The sequence below is a fragment of the Suricata suricatta genome, chromosome 14 (assembly GCF_006229205.1).
Source record: "Suricata suricatta isolate VVHF042 chromosome 14, meerkat_22Aug2017_6uvM2_HiC, whole genome shotgun sequence".
NCBI lineage: Eukaryota > Metazoa > Chordata > Mammalia > Carnivora > Herpestidae > Suricata > Suricata suricatta.
In genome coordinates, this window is record NC_043713.1 from 72,954,240 (window position 1) to 72,969,254 (window position 15,015).

At 52.9% G+C, this 15,015-nt stretch overlaps 1 protein-coding gene across 11 annotated transcripts in view; it reads left to right on the top strand.

The window, feature by feature from the left end:
* The first annotated feature begins 569 nt into the window (after positions 1-569).
* The window catches only part of CMKLR1 (chemerin chemokine-like receptor 1), a 49,551-nt gene continuing 35,105 nt past the window's right edge, over positions 570-15,015 (top strand). Inside the window, exons 1-5 of one of the 11 annotated variants that reach the window (XM_029922108.1) lie at positions 570-820; positions 1,075-1,145; positions 13,222-13,371; positions 13,526-13,772; positions 14,121-14,194. The gene's annotated coding sequence lies outside the window, so the exon portion shown is untranslated. Of the gene's footprint in view, positions 821-1,074; positions 1,146-6,787; positions 6,927-7,451; positions 7,537-10,830; positions 10,904-13,221; positions 13,372-13,525; positions 13,773-14,120; positions 14,195-15,015 lie in introns of those variants that run through there. The other 10 variants (XM_029922107.1, XM_029922109.1, XM_029922103.1 and 7 more) reach the window with 10 other exon arrangements.

The following is a 15,015-nucleotide window of genomic DNA, read 5'->3' on the forward strand; positions in this document are numbered from 1 at the left end:
GGGGGAAGATTTTTACTTTCCCTGTAACGTTTGCTAAAACTGGACATAAAACATTTTAATCTTTGTTTGTGTGATGCTTCAAGAAATCTCATTGCTGTTTTAATTTACAAAAAGTAATAATAATAAATAATAAAGGAAAGAAAGGAAAGAGGGTGCTGGATGGAGGTCATCAAGCCACAACTCAGGCCAGGAAGGGCATGCCGGTGGGCGGAGAGAGGTGGTGGCCCAGCCCGGTAGGATATCCGGCAGCTCAGCACCGGGGCCCTTGCGGGAGCAGCCCCGTGGCCCACAGCTGCCCGGGGCTTTGCATGTGCTCCTGGTTTGTGCTCAGATGGTGGGCACCACTCCCAGCTGGGCTCGGCCACCGCACCCTCCCGGCGGGCCCGCCACCACCCACAAGCGGGTCCCCTGCCAGCAGGCAGGGGCAGCCTCCCCTGGCGGCCCCCACTCCAGCAGCTGGCCGCCCCCGCCCTCGGCCAGCCCAGTTTCCTGCCCCTCCCTCTCCCTCTCTCCTCCTTCCAGCTGTTTCTCTGGCAGAGCTCTGTCCCATTCAGGACAGCAGAGAGAGAGAGAGAGAGAGAGAGAGAGGAGCTTAGGACTGAATGAGGTCCCCCGGAGGGCCTCTGATTTCAGGGGAGGCTGTGATCTGGGGGGGTCCAGGGGATCTTGAATGAATGGACGGACGGCTTTCTGGGCTAACAGCGACAGCCACAGCACGAGGTGTGTGAGAGAATCCGGCACACGGGTCCCCGGCACAGCCTCCAGTGGCCCGAAGTCCAGAGGGACCCTTGGGACAACCTAGGCGGAGACCAGCCACAAGGTATCACGCTTGGGTTTGACATCCTCTGGAGAGGACAGGAAAGGGGCCTCTCAGTAGAGAGAGGAGGTCTGTGGCTCTGCTTGAAGTTTTATTTTTGTCAAAATGAAAACGGGTCTATATGATTGTCAGAGTTCCACAGTAACGCACGCTCATCATGAAGCATAGCGGGTTCACCGTCTTTTTCAAAGCAGTGAGCCCGGCGTTTTCCCTTCATGACTCCACTGATGCTCACGGCAACGCCACCATTTTTACAGGTGCCTTCATTTTACAGGCGAGGACACCGAGGCTCCGAGAGGGAAGGCGCTGGCTCAGGGCTGCAGAGACGGTAAGCCGTGGCTGGGGCGGGGGGACCCGAGATTGGAGTGAAATGAGCATCTGCACAGCTCACCTCCTTGGCCCCTGGGCTGGACTCTTAGTTTAGACTCAGGAGGAGGTCCTCACCCAGAGGTGGCCTGTCCGGTGGCTCTGTCCGTCACTCACACCGTGGCTCACGCACTAATTTATCTCTGCTGTTTGTTGGGTGCCCCGATGTAGCAGACACAGGTTAAGTATATACCCAGGCATCGCGTTGGGTCACCTACTGCGTCCTTTACCACAGACCATGAACCTCCACCCATATCCCTGCAGTGTGCGTTCTACTGACGGCACGGGAAAAGATGTCTTGGGATTTGTGTAACCATTCTTCAATGGGGTTGCTTCTTTCTTCTTTTTTTCTATTGTTACAAACAGTAATAAGGTGTGGCTGTGACGGCCACCTTTGTGTGTGTTCATCCTGTGGCTACTTTTTTCAAAAGCTAAAGCGCTGAGCCAATGGCATGCCTGATTTTGAGGTTTGTGAGGCTTCTGGTGAGAAGTGTCTCTGGTTGCTTCCTCCCTTTATGTTTCTGTATTAATGCCGATTGTCCCTTACAATCTTACTGTCCACTTTTCTTTTATGATTATACAGTTCAAGACCACTCCCACTTTCTTCCTGCTGGCATGCTTCTCTTTTGTTGGCATTTAAGAGTTCTTTGTATATGAAGGGTATGGACCCTTTGGCAGTGACATCTGTTGAACAAGCCCCACACCACCCTCTGCTTCCAGACTAGCATGTGGGTGGTGGGCCGTCATTTATTTATTTATTTTCTAAACGTTATTTATTTATTTTGAGAGAGAGAGAGAGAGAGAGAAAGAAAGAAAGGGCATGAACGGAAGGGGGCAGAGAAAGAGAGAGGAGACTGAGAATCCCAAGCAGGGTCCGCACGGTCGGCACAGGGCCCAACACTGGGATCGAACTCATGAACCGTGAGGTCGTGCCCTGAGCGGAGATCAAGAGGGCCCCCCACCCCCAAGTGCCCCAGTGTGCTCCCGTTTACATGAGTACGCTGTGAAGGCTGGCTCTGGGCGAGCTTACAAACGACATCGTAATCAAGGAACTGCTGTTTGATGTCCGTCCCATCACTCAGAGCAGACTGTGGTTCAGATAAGCTAGCGAGGAAGTGGCCAGCCAGGCGTTGGGTCTGTCCTGTTTTTCCATTAAGAGGTCTGGCCCCCAACTTCCCGTTGGGCAGCCCCTACCTCCTTTTGAAGACGGATCTTACCTGTGGTTCTTGCTGTCTCTCCCGCTTCTTCCAAACTTGCACATAGGAGAGGCTCGGCCAATGCCCCATTTGCCGAGGGGCACGTGAGGGGTTAATCCAGTCCTCTGGGGGTGGGAGGGGTTCACTTGGTACTTTCTCAGGAAAAGAAGCTTAACTGAAACCAGGATTGCGTAGGTGGTGGGTGTCTGGCAGGGAGAAGCCTGTGGGAAGAGTTCTCTCTTGGTACCCAGGAACTTTCTATGCTGAAACTTCAGGGAATAGGTAGACTTGTCTTTGGCAGTCACTCCTCTCTCTGGCTTGACCCTTTCTGGGAGGTTCCTCTCTCAAAGCCCAGCCTCCTCTGTCACTCCTGCTAACCTGGTGGTTTCTTGAGGCCAGACTTGGGGCACTATTCTCTCTGTATCCTCAGTCGTCTGCACAAGACCTAGCACACAGTAGATGCTCAGTAAATGTTCATTGAATAAATAAAGCGACGAGGCCTCAGTTTTACCATCTGTACAATGGAATCGGGAAAGTCAAAGTCTCATCCCTTCAGTGTTTACCTAACTCCTCTCAGTTTGCAAACCACTTTACTGCCATGATTTTTTAAAAATATTTTTTGGGGCTCCTGGATGGTTCAGTCGGTTAAGCTTCCGGCTTCGGCTGAGGTCATGATCTCATGGTTCATGGGTTCGAGCCCCGTGTCGGGCTCTGTGCTGACAGCTAGCTCAGAGCCTGGAGCCTGCTTCGGATCCTGTGTCTCCCTCTCTCTCTCTGACCCTCCCCTGCTCGCACTGTCTCTGTCTCTCCAAAATAAATAAAAACCATAAAAAATATTTTTTAATGTTTATTTATTTATTTTGAGAGACAGAGATAGAGAATGAGTGGGGGAGGGGCAGAGAGATTGAGACTCCCAATCAGGCTCCTCGCTCTCATCACAGGGCCCAACATGGGGCTTGAACCCACAAACCATGAGATCATGACCTGAGCTGAAATCAAGAGTCAGATGCTTAACTGACTGAGCCACCCAGGAGCCCTGCTCCCATGATTTTCTTAAATCCTCACTGTGGCTGTATGACAAAGATATTCTTTTAAATTTTTTTTAATGTTTTATTTTTTTTTGAGACAGAGAGAGACAGAGCATGAGTGGGGAGGGGCAGAGAGAGAGGGAGACACAGAATCGGAAGCAGGCTCCAGGCTCTGAGCTGTATGACAAAGATATTCTTAACATACCCATTTTACGGATTAGGAAACTGAGGCCTGGAGAGGGGTTCCCACGTGAGACCTCCGTGAGAGGCACTAATATATCGTGGCGATGGACTTAGTCCTTTTGGGGGAGTTCGAACATGGTCTGCCCCCCTGCCGACTGAGCGACATAGAACACGTTCTCTGAACCTGTGTCCTCATCTGTGAAATGGGAATATTATAAAAATTAAATGAGGTCACACAGGTGGAGCACTTATCAGGGGTCCTAAAAACATTAGCCATGGTTCTGTGATCACTTCTGTGCCCCCATCCCGTCTCTACCGTTGACACCCATCTGAGCCAGATAGAAATGGTTATTCATTTCTTTACCAGTGGGTTAGTGATGCTCAGTTTCCCATCAGAGTACAAAAGTACTAAAAGCCCATTTCACTCCCTTTGAGCTACGCTGCACGCGTGTGCTTATTTCGTCACTGCCTGTTTCAGGGCTACGAAGGAGACTCTCAAAGTACCATCGGGGGAATGTTGGCCCCAGAAACATCATGAGTAATATTATTCATGCAAAATCATCGTGAGTATTTCCTGAAGCTCCAGTGTTTTGAATCAGAGTTTCTGAGGGTGGGTGGGGGTGTCTTTGACACCAGCCCCCCACATGATTCTGATGCGTCCTAAAACTTGAGGGCCACCAAATGAGGGTGCGTGACCGTCTTTCCTTGTTTGATTTGTCCAGATTTCTGGGCTGTTTATTGCAGACCCTGAGGCTCATGGTTTTCCCTTTCGAAGCAAATATCGATGTGCTTCTGTGTCAGCAGTTGAGGCCAGGAGGCGCGGTGCAGAAGAAGTGAAACTATCTCGTGGCACCACAGAAAGTCAGAGGGTGCTAGCCATCACCCGGTGCGGGGGCTCTGGGGTTGTTTTCATAGAACGGAACTCTCCTCCCGCCGTGAAAATGTACAGAGGACTGCATTCTGGAAACAGATCAAAGACACGTTGTGTTAGTCGAAACAGAAGTGGCGCACTCAGCCGAACCCCACTCTTAGAGCTCTAGTGGGGCTGGTTGAACACGGCAAACCTCCCCCACGCTGAAGAGAGACCAGCGTTCTTGAACGTTGCGGGGGGGCGTGCTGCGTGGGCGTACACAAGGTGCTCTCGCTCTCCGGCCACAGTCGTCTCATTTGTAAACGAGGAGGCTGAGTGTTGTATTCTCCAGGGTGCGAGCCGCTGGAATAATAGCCACGAACATGTCCGATGGCTCAGACAGAACAGACATTGATCATAAGGCCAGTGCTTCTGCATGGGGGCGGCCCTCTTCCATGCATGTCCCTCCTGTCCCCTTGAACGTCTCCACTGATGGAAGAAAGCATGGACGTGGCACGTGTACTTCTTCGGTGCCCAGCTGCCACATGAGAGGACTAGTCACGTAGCCAGTCTAGTTGCAAAGGAGGCTGGGAAGTAGAGTTCTTGGCCGGACGGCTTTTCCCCGATGTCAGCTATGTGCTGTGCGAAGGGAGGGTGGATTTTTGCAGACAGCAAGTCGTCTCTGCGGCTAATGTGGTGACCTCTGGGCTCTCCTCCATTCTCTCATTTTAAGTCTAAATTCTCATTAACATCATGTCAACATGGTGATGTTGGCTCCACAAATACTTTCCTGTCTTCAAGATAATCCCCATCAGATACCCTGAGTAAATCCCCACATTCCAGCCTGGTAAACGTGGGCTTCCCTGGGACTCTGGCTACAGCGATTCTCTCCCCAACGAGATGAACAGCTGTGTTGAGCACAGCACCCTTCGCTGAGCCAAAGGCTTTCATATCCAGTGTCTCACTGAATCCCCTTCAAAGGCATGGTGATGATTGTCCACATTTTATAGACGACAAACATGAAGATGAGAGGGCTAAAGGCTCCTGCCCAAGGTCACACACATCATAAGCAAGAGAGCTGGGATTTGAACTAAGAAAATCCCAGTCCCGTCCTGGGGTCGCGCTGCACACTGGATATGTGTATGTGCGAGTGCGCATATGTGCGTGTGTGTGTGCGTGTGTGTGTGTGAGTGCACATGTGTGCGTGCATGTCGTTAGGGGAGGGTGCTCCTCGGGCTGTGTCCCCCCAGGTCTGGGCATGAGGAAGTGGGAGCACAGCAATCATTGTCCAGATCCTTAGGATGGCCCAAGCTTGCTGGCCGTGAGGCGGCTGTCTGGCTGTCCTGGCCTGGAAAGCCCAGCGTAACTAAATATTATAGCCACTGAACAGAGACAAGGGAAGGGGACAGCATGTAGGACACAGACCGAGGGTGCGCGGATGGCACTGAGGCCTTGATTGGGCAGGGTACCTGCTGGAGTGGTTCTGTTTGCTTCCATTTTAGACAGGAGGGAGGTGAGGCCCTGATTGGGTCAGGGACATGCCCGAGGACACTGGTGGGATCAGGACCTGGACTCCTTTGTTCTCAGTCCGTGAGCGCTCTGGGTCAGTAGTTGCTTTGTGCTACCTGTGGACTTCAGGACATGCTGGTTTCAGGCAAAACTAGGAAGCCGGTTAACTTACTTCTCTTCTGGAACCTCTATAGTCTTGTAGTGATGGGAGAAAGTAGGGTTTCTTGCCCTGCTGGGTGGAACGGAGAGACGGTGATTCTACACGGTGCTGTCACAGGAAGACGGACTATCTGGTTGGCGTCGGTCAACGATGTAATGTGGTCACAGACTCTACAGCCAATTGCTCTTCATATCCAGTTCAGATACCTTCTCTGCCCCCTAGCCTCCTGTCACCTCAACATCGTCGTCTGTAACGTGGGTACCCTCTTAGCGCCTCCTTCACAGCCTTGGTAGGGGATAAAATGGGTTGATATGCATAAAGCGCCATACAGTGCATGGTCAGCTCAATGAAGACGTTTCTATTTTTATTCTCTGGAAAGCGGGCATTGGGGTTTGCCCGTGCGTTGTCTGGGTTGATGTGGGAGGCCGGTGCCTTGTGATCTTGGGTCCCCAGGATGGAAAAGGTCATTTGGGCCATCTCCTGGCTTTCCGCATGGCCCCGTGGAGAAATCCTGGGCTTGGAGGGAGGCTCAGGCCTCATTCTGCCCACAGTGGACACTGCAAACTTGGAAGTACCAGCAGCTGACTCAGCAGGGAGGTCAGCTGCTACGGAGGCGGGCTGTGGGAATCGGTTCTGCTTTCTTGAGGTTCGAAGCTCGGGCCCTCTGATCCTGGCCCTGCGGGAAGCTCTTGTGTAAGGGGGTGACTGGGTAGGGCTATCGGTGCAAGAGACAATGACTCCCAGATTTTCCTTCTGGGAGTCGGGGGCCAGAAGATAAGAGAGCTCGGTTTGGCACCAGCCACCCGGGTGAGCTCAGGTAAGTCCCTGCCTCTTGAGCCACTGTTTCCTCCTGTCTCAGGGTTGTGGAGAGTGTGTCTGAAGTGCTCAGGAAATGGTCAGGGGTGGTGTGTAAGGGCAGGGGGACATTCAAAATGCACCCATCCCTGGTTATCTGAATTTGTTTGAACAGTTATCAGCATCTGTGAATTCCTGAGTAGGAGAGAAAGAGCTCAAATAACCAGTATATGAGTTTCTTGTTGGTGCCGAAACAACCACCATAAACTTAGCGGCTGAAAACAACACCCGTGTTACCTTACAGTTCTGAAGGTCAGAAGTCTCCGACAGGTTTCACTGAGCCAAAAAGCAAGGGGTTGGCAGAACTGTGCTCCGTTCAGAGGCTCCAGGGGAGCATGCAACCCCGTGCCTTTTTTCTAGCATCGAGAGGCTGTTCACACTGGTGGGTTCATGGTCCTTTCTCCATCTCCAAAGCCAGCAGCAGTGGGCTGAGTCCGTTTCACATCATATGGCTCTGACTTTCCTGTCTCCTTCTTTCATTTATAAGGACCTGTGTGATGACATGGGGTGATCTTCCTCCTCTCGTGACCTTTGACTCAATCCCATCAGCAAAGCCCCTTTTTCCATGTCAGGTAACATGTTCTCAGGCTCTGGGGGTTAGGACATGGGCATCTTGGGTGCGGTGGGGGTAGCATTATGCTGCCCATTACATTGATGGATCTCTCAAACACTGATCTGTGTCTCTTTGTTTCCTAGATTTGAAAATTGAGAGTTCTGATGGCCACTGTTATAGTAACAGCTGGCTCAGCGGGCACCCACCAGTCAGAACAGATGTGGTGTGAACAGCCCAGCAGGCTGTACGTGGTGTATGGCCCCAGGCTTTGGCATCATTCAGGCTGGATTCAACTTCCTGCCTCACTACCTACAAGCCCTGTGGCTCTGAGCAAGTCAGTCTTCCCATCTATGAAATGGGATGGCAATATGCCCTTGACAGGGTGATGGTTAGGAAGAAATGAAGGTGCCCAAGTTAAGTGTGGAGCATGGTGCCTGGAACCTGGTAAAGGGCTCAACGTGAACTAGCGATCCTCCTGCTGGCTGGGCCTCTGTGTCAGACAGTGGTGATTTCTAGACAGGAGAACTCTTCTGTTTCTGCCCCATGCTGGAGAGAAGGGCTCAGACTTGCCCGTGGGCTGTGAACGCCCTTGAAGAAAGGCAGCTCATTGTTGGGAATGCATGTGCCAACATGGGGGTGGGGGTGGGGGTCCTGGTCCAGATGCTCAGCCAGGCTTGTGTTCAACTAGAAAGTTCTCAGGATATGAGGTGGCTCAAGGGAGGGGCTGTCTGTCTGTCCCCTCAGCTAAGACCCTGCAGCTTCCTGTTCTGCTCTCCAACCACCCATGTGTCTCCATCTCCAGCGATTCTCTCTTTTCCTGAGTCTCTCTTTCTACCTCTGGCTCTGCTACGGACTGCTCTACCCTTTCTGAGTTACCTGTTTAAACATCTTAAGAGGGTCCATCTGATTTGTTTAGTCCTGGTGGGGTTGTTTTTGTCTGATAGATTACTCTCCTCTCAATCTGGAATTTTCATGTCCAGTAGACCCCAGAAAAATCTTTTTTTTAAAATATAATTTATTGTCAAGTTGACTAACATACATTGTATGCAGTGTGCTCTTGGTTTTGGGGGTAGATTCCGTGACTCATCGCTTACATACAACACCCAGTGCTCATTCCAACAAGTGCCCTCCTCAGTGCCCATCGCCCATTTCCCCTCTCTCCTGCCCTCCCCCATCAACCCTCAGTGTGTTCTCTGTATTTAAGAGCCTCTTATGGTTTGCCTCTCTCTCTCTCTCTCTGTTTGAAACTGTTTTTCCCCTTCCCTTCCCCCATGGTCTTCTGTTCAGTTTTTCAAGTCCCACATAGGAGTGAAAACATATGATCTCTGTCTTTCTCTGAGTGACTTACTTCACTTAGGTAACGCCCTCCAGTTCCATCCACGTTGCTGCAAATGGCAGGATTTCATTCTTTCTCGTTGCCAAGTAGTGTTCCATTGTGTATGGAGACCACATCTTCTTGATCCACTCGTCAGTTGATGGGCATTCGTAGACCCAGGAGAAATCTTGACCTGACGTTGGATTGAACTGACACTGATCTTGATGTTGTCTAGTCCGGGGACGGCGTCCCCCAGTCTTTGCTCACCAGCCATGGCAGACATGACTCCAGTCATGCCCCTCCCTCTGGCCGACCCAAATGTTTCAGTTACTTATCTCTGTGGTCCAAACCTCTCCAAAACATGCTGGCTTGAAGCGACTCATGTGTTTGCAGTTCTGTAGTTCAGCAGAGTTCTGCAGCGACAGCCCCCGTGGAAGCCACATGGAACAAAGTTGGGTCAGGTCCGGGGCCACTTAAGATGGCCTCACATCCTGCTGGGACTCGTGAGGTCTCTCCCCTCATGGCAGCCCTGTTTAGACATCTCTTCTTGGAGGCCCAGGCTCTGGAAAGTGAAAGCCAAGGCTGCCAGGCCTCTGAAGACCTAGGTGTGGGGTCGGCACAGGGTCACTTCTGCCACCTTACTTTGGTCGCAGCATGTTACCAGCCCAGCCCAGACTCAAGGGAAGGAGCAATAGAGTCCACCTCTTGATTGGGGGGTGGGGTGGGTAGGGGAGTGACATGCATGTACGGGAGGGGGTGACGTTAGAGCCCAGCTCTGAGGACAATATATCAACCAGATTTGACCTCAAAATTCGATGGCTGTTAATGGTCATCCAAGATCATCACTTGTCATTCCTGAGGGTATTAGTTTGTTGGGGCTGCTGTCACAAAATGCCAGAGACTGACTGGCTTCTAAACAGAGAAACTCATTGTTAGCAGTTCCGGAGTCTGGAAGTCCCCGATCAGGGGGCCAGCATGGTCATGTTCTAGCGCGCGCCCTCCTCTGGACTCCACACTGCCGACGTCTGGCTGTGTCTTCACAGCATGCAAGGGGCAAGGGAGCTCCCTGGGGCCTCTTTTATAAAAGCACTAATGCCACATATCATCTCCCAAAGACCCCACCTCTAGATACTATCACACTGGGGGTTAGGACATCCACACATGCATTGGGGTGGGGGAGTAGGGGAGTGGCAGGGACACAAACATACAGACCATGGCCCTGAGTGGTTAGTCCATGCTTTCACTTTTCAGATGGGAAAACGAGCTTTACGAAGTGAGAGGGACTTGTCTAAAGGAGCCCACGAAGGGAGTGAGAGAGCCCAGATACAGCTTCCATGCACCCCACCAACATTTATTGAGCACCTGCTGTGTGCCGGGAGCATGGGATCCAGGGAGAGGCAAGCCCTGCCCTCAGGGAACTTCCAGTTAAGCAGGAGGACAGGTGTGTAACCACCGTGATGTCCATGTGGCCAGATTTCGGCTTTAACAGCAGGGTGCACGGTGCCAACTGCTCCTGGGTCACCATCACCCATGACATTTCCATCCATCGTCTACCTAGTAAAGTAGGTGAACCCTGGCCATTTGAATGAGCATATATTTTTGTTTTGTTTTGTTTACAGTTTATTTAGTTTGAGAGAGAGAGAGAGAGAGAGAGAGAGAGAGAGAGAGAGAGAGAGCGCGAGCGCAGGGGAGGGGCAGAGAGAGGGGGAGAGAGTATCCCAAGCATGCTCTGCGCTGTTAGTGTGGAGACGGACATGGGGCTTGATCTCATGAACCCTGAGACCATGACCTTAGCCAAAATCAAGAGTCAGGCGCTTAACCAACTGAACGGCCCCGGAGCCCAAGAGCCTATTGCTAAATACACTCAAATTAGTGCCTGCCTGCTACACGCAGTGTACAAAGTGCTACAGGGCAGAGAGCGTCACTAGTGGGTAGCTTTAATAGGGGAAGTCAGGGAAAAGCGCCTTGAAAAGGAAGTGCGGATTTGAGCTGGTTCCAAGGACGAGTTGGCTTTGGAGGAGGCTTCCAGTTGGCTGGAGCAGAAGTTGGCCGGAAATACAAGACATTTCAGGTAGGGGAGAGCAGGGCGAGCAGAGATTTGGAGGCGCGTCGAGCGAGGGGAGTCTGGTGCGGTGGATGGAAGCAGGGCGTGGCCTCAGGGAGTCTGGACGCGCCGCAGGGTCTTGAAGATCCCCTCCCGTTCTCTGGGTGGCCCCGTGCTGCCCCATTTCAGCATCCTGTTGTCCTGAGGGCCCTGTGTCTGAACTCCGTGCGGAAGCTCAATCGTTTGAACAATGGAAGATTCCAGACACGGCCCCAAACTAATTGAGTTTGAAATTCTGACTTGGCAGAGGGCATGTCGGTTTGTGGCTCTCTGTCCTGGCTTGTCTGGTCCATGAACCAGCTCAGTATTCTCTGCATTGGTGGCTTTCTTAATTGAAGGATGGGTCCCCTCTCATCCTACGCCCAGGACTTGCTGCCAGACATCGACACAGAGCTCGAGAGAAACGAGATGTTTCCTCCAAGGCTAAAGAAACTGATGTAGGGTGGCACCTGGGGAGACCTTGCCACGGCCCCTCGAGCCAGCCCCAGCCGGGCTGGGCACTGAAGGCACTGGCTTCCTGCCGCTGGGGAGACAGTCTTCGGGGAGTGTCTGGCAATTTGCAGTCTCTTTGATGCCGGGACTTCACTCACCAGGGGCCCCTTCAACTGTCAGGGATTTGGGTCACCAAGAAAACGGGCGTCCCTTGAATAAGAAAGGAACCCAGTGGGTAAAAGCAGAGACGCTGTGAGCTCACGGACCTGTTTTAAACCCAGAAAAGTTCACTTAGCTGCTCTGTGCCTCAGTTTCCTCCACGGTAGAACGAAGCTCACAGGGGTGTTGTGTGGCTTCATGAGATCATGTGTGGCTCGGAGGTGGGGCTGAAAACCACCGTGGCCTCTGCGCGAGGGGCCTGGCTCTGGCGGCACAGAACTGTGGGGGCCGGAAGTCCCAAGCCAGGAGGGGCCAAGAAATGCCAAGTGTGCCCTGTGCCAGGGTCACGCTTCACTCCGAACCTTCCCCTCCATTTCCTGCCTTGGCCCGAAAACATGGCAGCACTGGGTGGGGACCTTGAATCACCAGCCTCTCTTCTCCTGGGGGGACACGAGGTGTGTTTGGCCTCAATGGGCCTTTCTTTTTCTGGTCTTGCCCTCCCCTCCCACGAAAAACCTCAGATGTGAAGGTGAAATCAAAAGCAGGGCCCCCGGGAAGGGCGGGGCGGCTTCCTGGAACCTGGCTGGGCGCCGCCTCTCACCTCCCCTTCGCTGATGCTTCGCGTCTGTTCCCTCCATGTTCTGGGCCCTCTCCCTGCCCTGGCATCTCGCATTTCCCAGGATGCCAACATCACCTCCTCCTAAGAGCTTTGTGTGTTGTTTCCTCTGCGCACTGGCGACAGGAAGCTTCCCTTTGCTGAGTTCCTCCTGGGCTTCTGCCCTGTCCTGCATCCCATCTTTAAGGTTGTTTTCTGGGGCCACAGATTCACTGGGAAAATGTGGAGGTGGGGAAGAGGGTCCCATTTCACAGACAATGAAACTGAGGCCCAGAGAGAGGTTGTGTGCTCACTGGCTCCTTCCTTCTGTAATTTTCCAGGTCTTTGTTAGCCAGCCCCACTCCTTGCCTTGGATATGTGACCTTTGCACTTTGGTGAGGCCCCGTGATGGGGCACATAGGGTAACGAGCTGGAGTCTGGAGTTGGACAGACCTGGGTTCAAATCCTGAATCCCCTGGTGATTGGCAGGGTGCTCTCTGTCACAGAGTTTGGGTTGGCTGCTCTCTCTCAGCCTCAGTTTCCCCATTTGTCAATGAAAGTGATCACAGGATCAGCCCTGAGTTGCAGGGTAAAGAATAAGTGAGATTATCCTTGTAAAGAAAAGTCCTGACCCCAGGCCCCGCGCTCAGTGGGTCCCTGTCTAGGGGGCGTGCCTTTGACTTCTGGGCTCTTAAAACAAGATGGGTGCCTGGAGGTCCTTGGTGAATGCTTTTTGAAATGAAACTAAATTCTTTAATTGCCCCCTTCTGCTCCACCCCCCTGGCCTGTTTGCAGCCATACTTTCTGGTCCAGGATGAGGCTCAGAGAGGTTGGTCGACTGCCTAAGGTCACACAGCTGCTGACAGAGGAAGACAGGCTCCTGACACCCATCCTATACCTGCCTCTTCACTTGACTGTAACCTACAAGGGCTGCTCCTATTTTCCTGGCCCCTTTGTCCACAGTCTACATACCCTCCTCTTTTGTGATTTCCAGGCCTTTCTGCTTTACGTCTGCCACAGAGCCTCCCTGTTGCACCCAGGCCTAGCTCATGCATCATTTTTTTTTTAATCAAATGCCCTCTTCTGTGTCCTCATCCAGATGTCCTGCTGGAAACCAAAGCAGTCAACTCTTTCACACTGAGGTATTTGCCGCTGATGACAGCTTACGGGCGTGGGTACTTGCAAACACGACGGTGAGGTCAGCAGGGAGCGACTGTGCTCGCGGACTTTCAGGCAGTGTGGACACGAGGTGAGGGGGGCTTTTTGGCCAGGGACTCTCCCAGAAGTAAGCAGGCCATGGCGGTCCTGCTGTAATGGCCGGCGGACAGGAAGTCCCTGAGACAATCCTATAGACGTTTGGATTTCCAACTTCCCCACCTCCACCAGCGCCGCTTTTCTCATAGATGGAGTGGCCTGAACTGGGTTGAGTTTTTTTGAACGTGACGAAGCCACACCTCAGCAGAGCTCAGAGAGACAGGGCAGGCCCCGGAAGCCTGGGGCACAAGTGTTGTAATCTTGGCACACCCCATGTCTACACTGCCCACCCACGGGCCTGCCACGTTCCCACGGAGCCCGGGGGCAGCTGGTCACCACAGCCACGTCCTGGGTCCTGGATGAGGACAGGTGTCCCTGTCGTCCTTTGCCGAGCTGGTAACACTGTCTCCTCACTCAGGGGCTCCCCTTCCTTCCTTGTGGGGGCATTGGAGGGGGCGCGGTGAGGGGTGGGGACCGTGCCAATGGGCTGCTGTGGGGAGACACACGCCTGGTCAGGGCATGTGTGGGGAGGCAGGACTGCATGGACGCGGCCGCTTCTGGAGTCCAACTGCTTGGTTTCACATCCCTTGACTTCCTAGCTCTGCGGCCTCGGTGTCCCCATCCGTACAGTGGGCGCGAGAATGGCATTGCCTCACAGGGGTTTTGGGGTGGAGGGAGGTAAATGTGGGGGAGGGCGCATTTTATCTCGTTTATTTATTTATTTATTTTTGGTATTTGCCTCAGTCGGCTGTTTGAAGGTGAGAATCTGTTAGTTGGGGGCTCTGTGCACGGATTGCGCCTAGCTCCGGGGCCCAGTGGTAAGTGCGAAGCGTTTGCTGTTTTGCTCCTAGTGGTCTGACCCGGCCCATGTCCCTAGCGATGGGGTGGATTGGGTACAGAGTTCTGCCCCTTTCTGCTTTCTCGCTGTGGGGGCGGGGAGCTTTGGGCAACCTGTTCCACCTTGTTTACAGCCCTGTTCCTGAAAATCCCGGGTGCCCTGTGAGGCTGGTTGAGAGCGTATAGAGAGAACAGAGGTCAAAAGAGCTCCGTGGGACGCCTGGGCGGCTCAGCTGGCTGAGTGTCAAATTCTTGGTTTCGGTTTCCACTCAAGTTATGATCTCACGGGTTCCTGAGTTCGAGCCCCACATCAGACTCCACACTGATGGTCTTAAGTCTGCTTCAGATGGTCTCTCTGTCTCCATCTCTCTGCCCCTCCCTGGTTCATGCTCTGTTTCTCTCAAAAACAAACAAACAAACAAACAAACAAACAAACAAAAAAAGAGCTCCTGGCTCCAGGGCAATGATACGTTTCTGGAACCTTCTGAAAGGCTTCTCTGGACACCCTCTGGCTCCTCCAGGGGTGGTGGGCAGCCGGTTTCTTTCTTCCATGTCTTCTGGAAAAGCTGGGGGGCATCTCTGCACACTCAAGTTCCTGAGGGGGGCTCCAGCACTTGTAGATGTAGGGTGCAGAGCAAGGCCACTGTGAGGAGCTGGGTCCAAGGCTGGCCCCTATCTGCTCTGTGACCGCTCTCCCCTCCTCTTCCCCCCTCTCCCCTCCCCCCCTTTCCCCCTCTCCCTCCCTCTTCCCTCCCCCTCCCCTTGTCCCTGGCTCCTCCCCTCTTCCCCCTCCTCCTCTCCT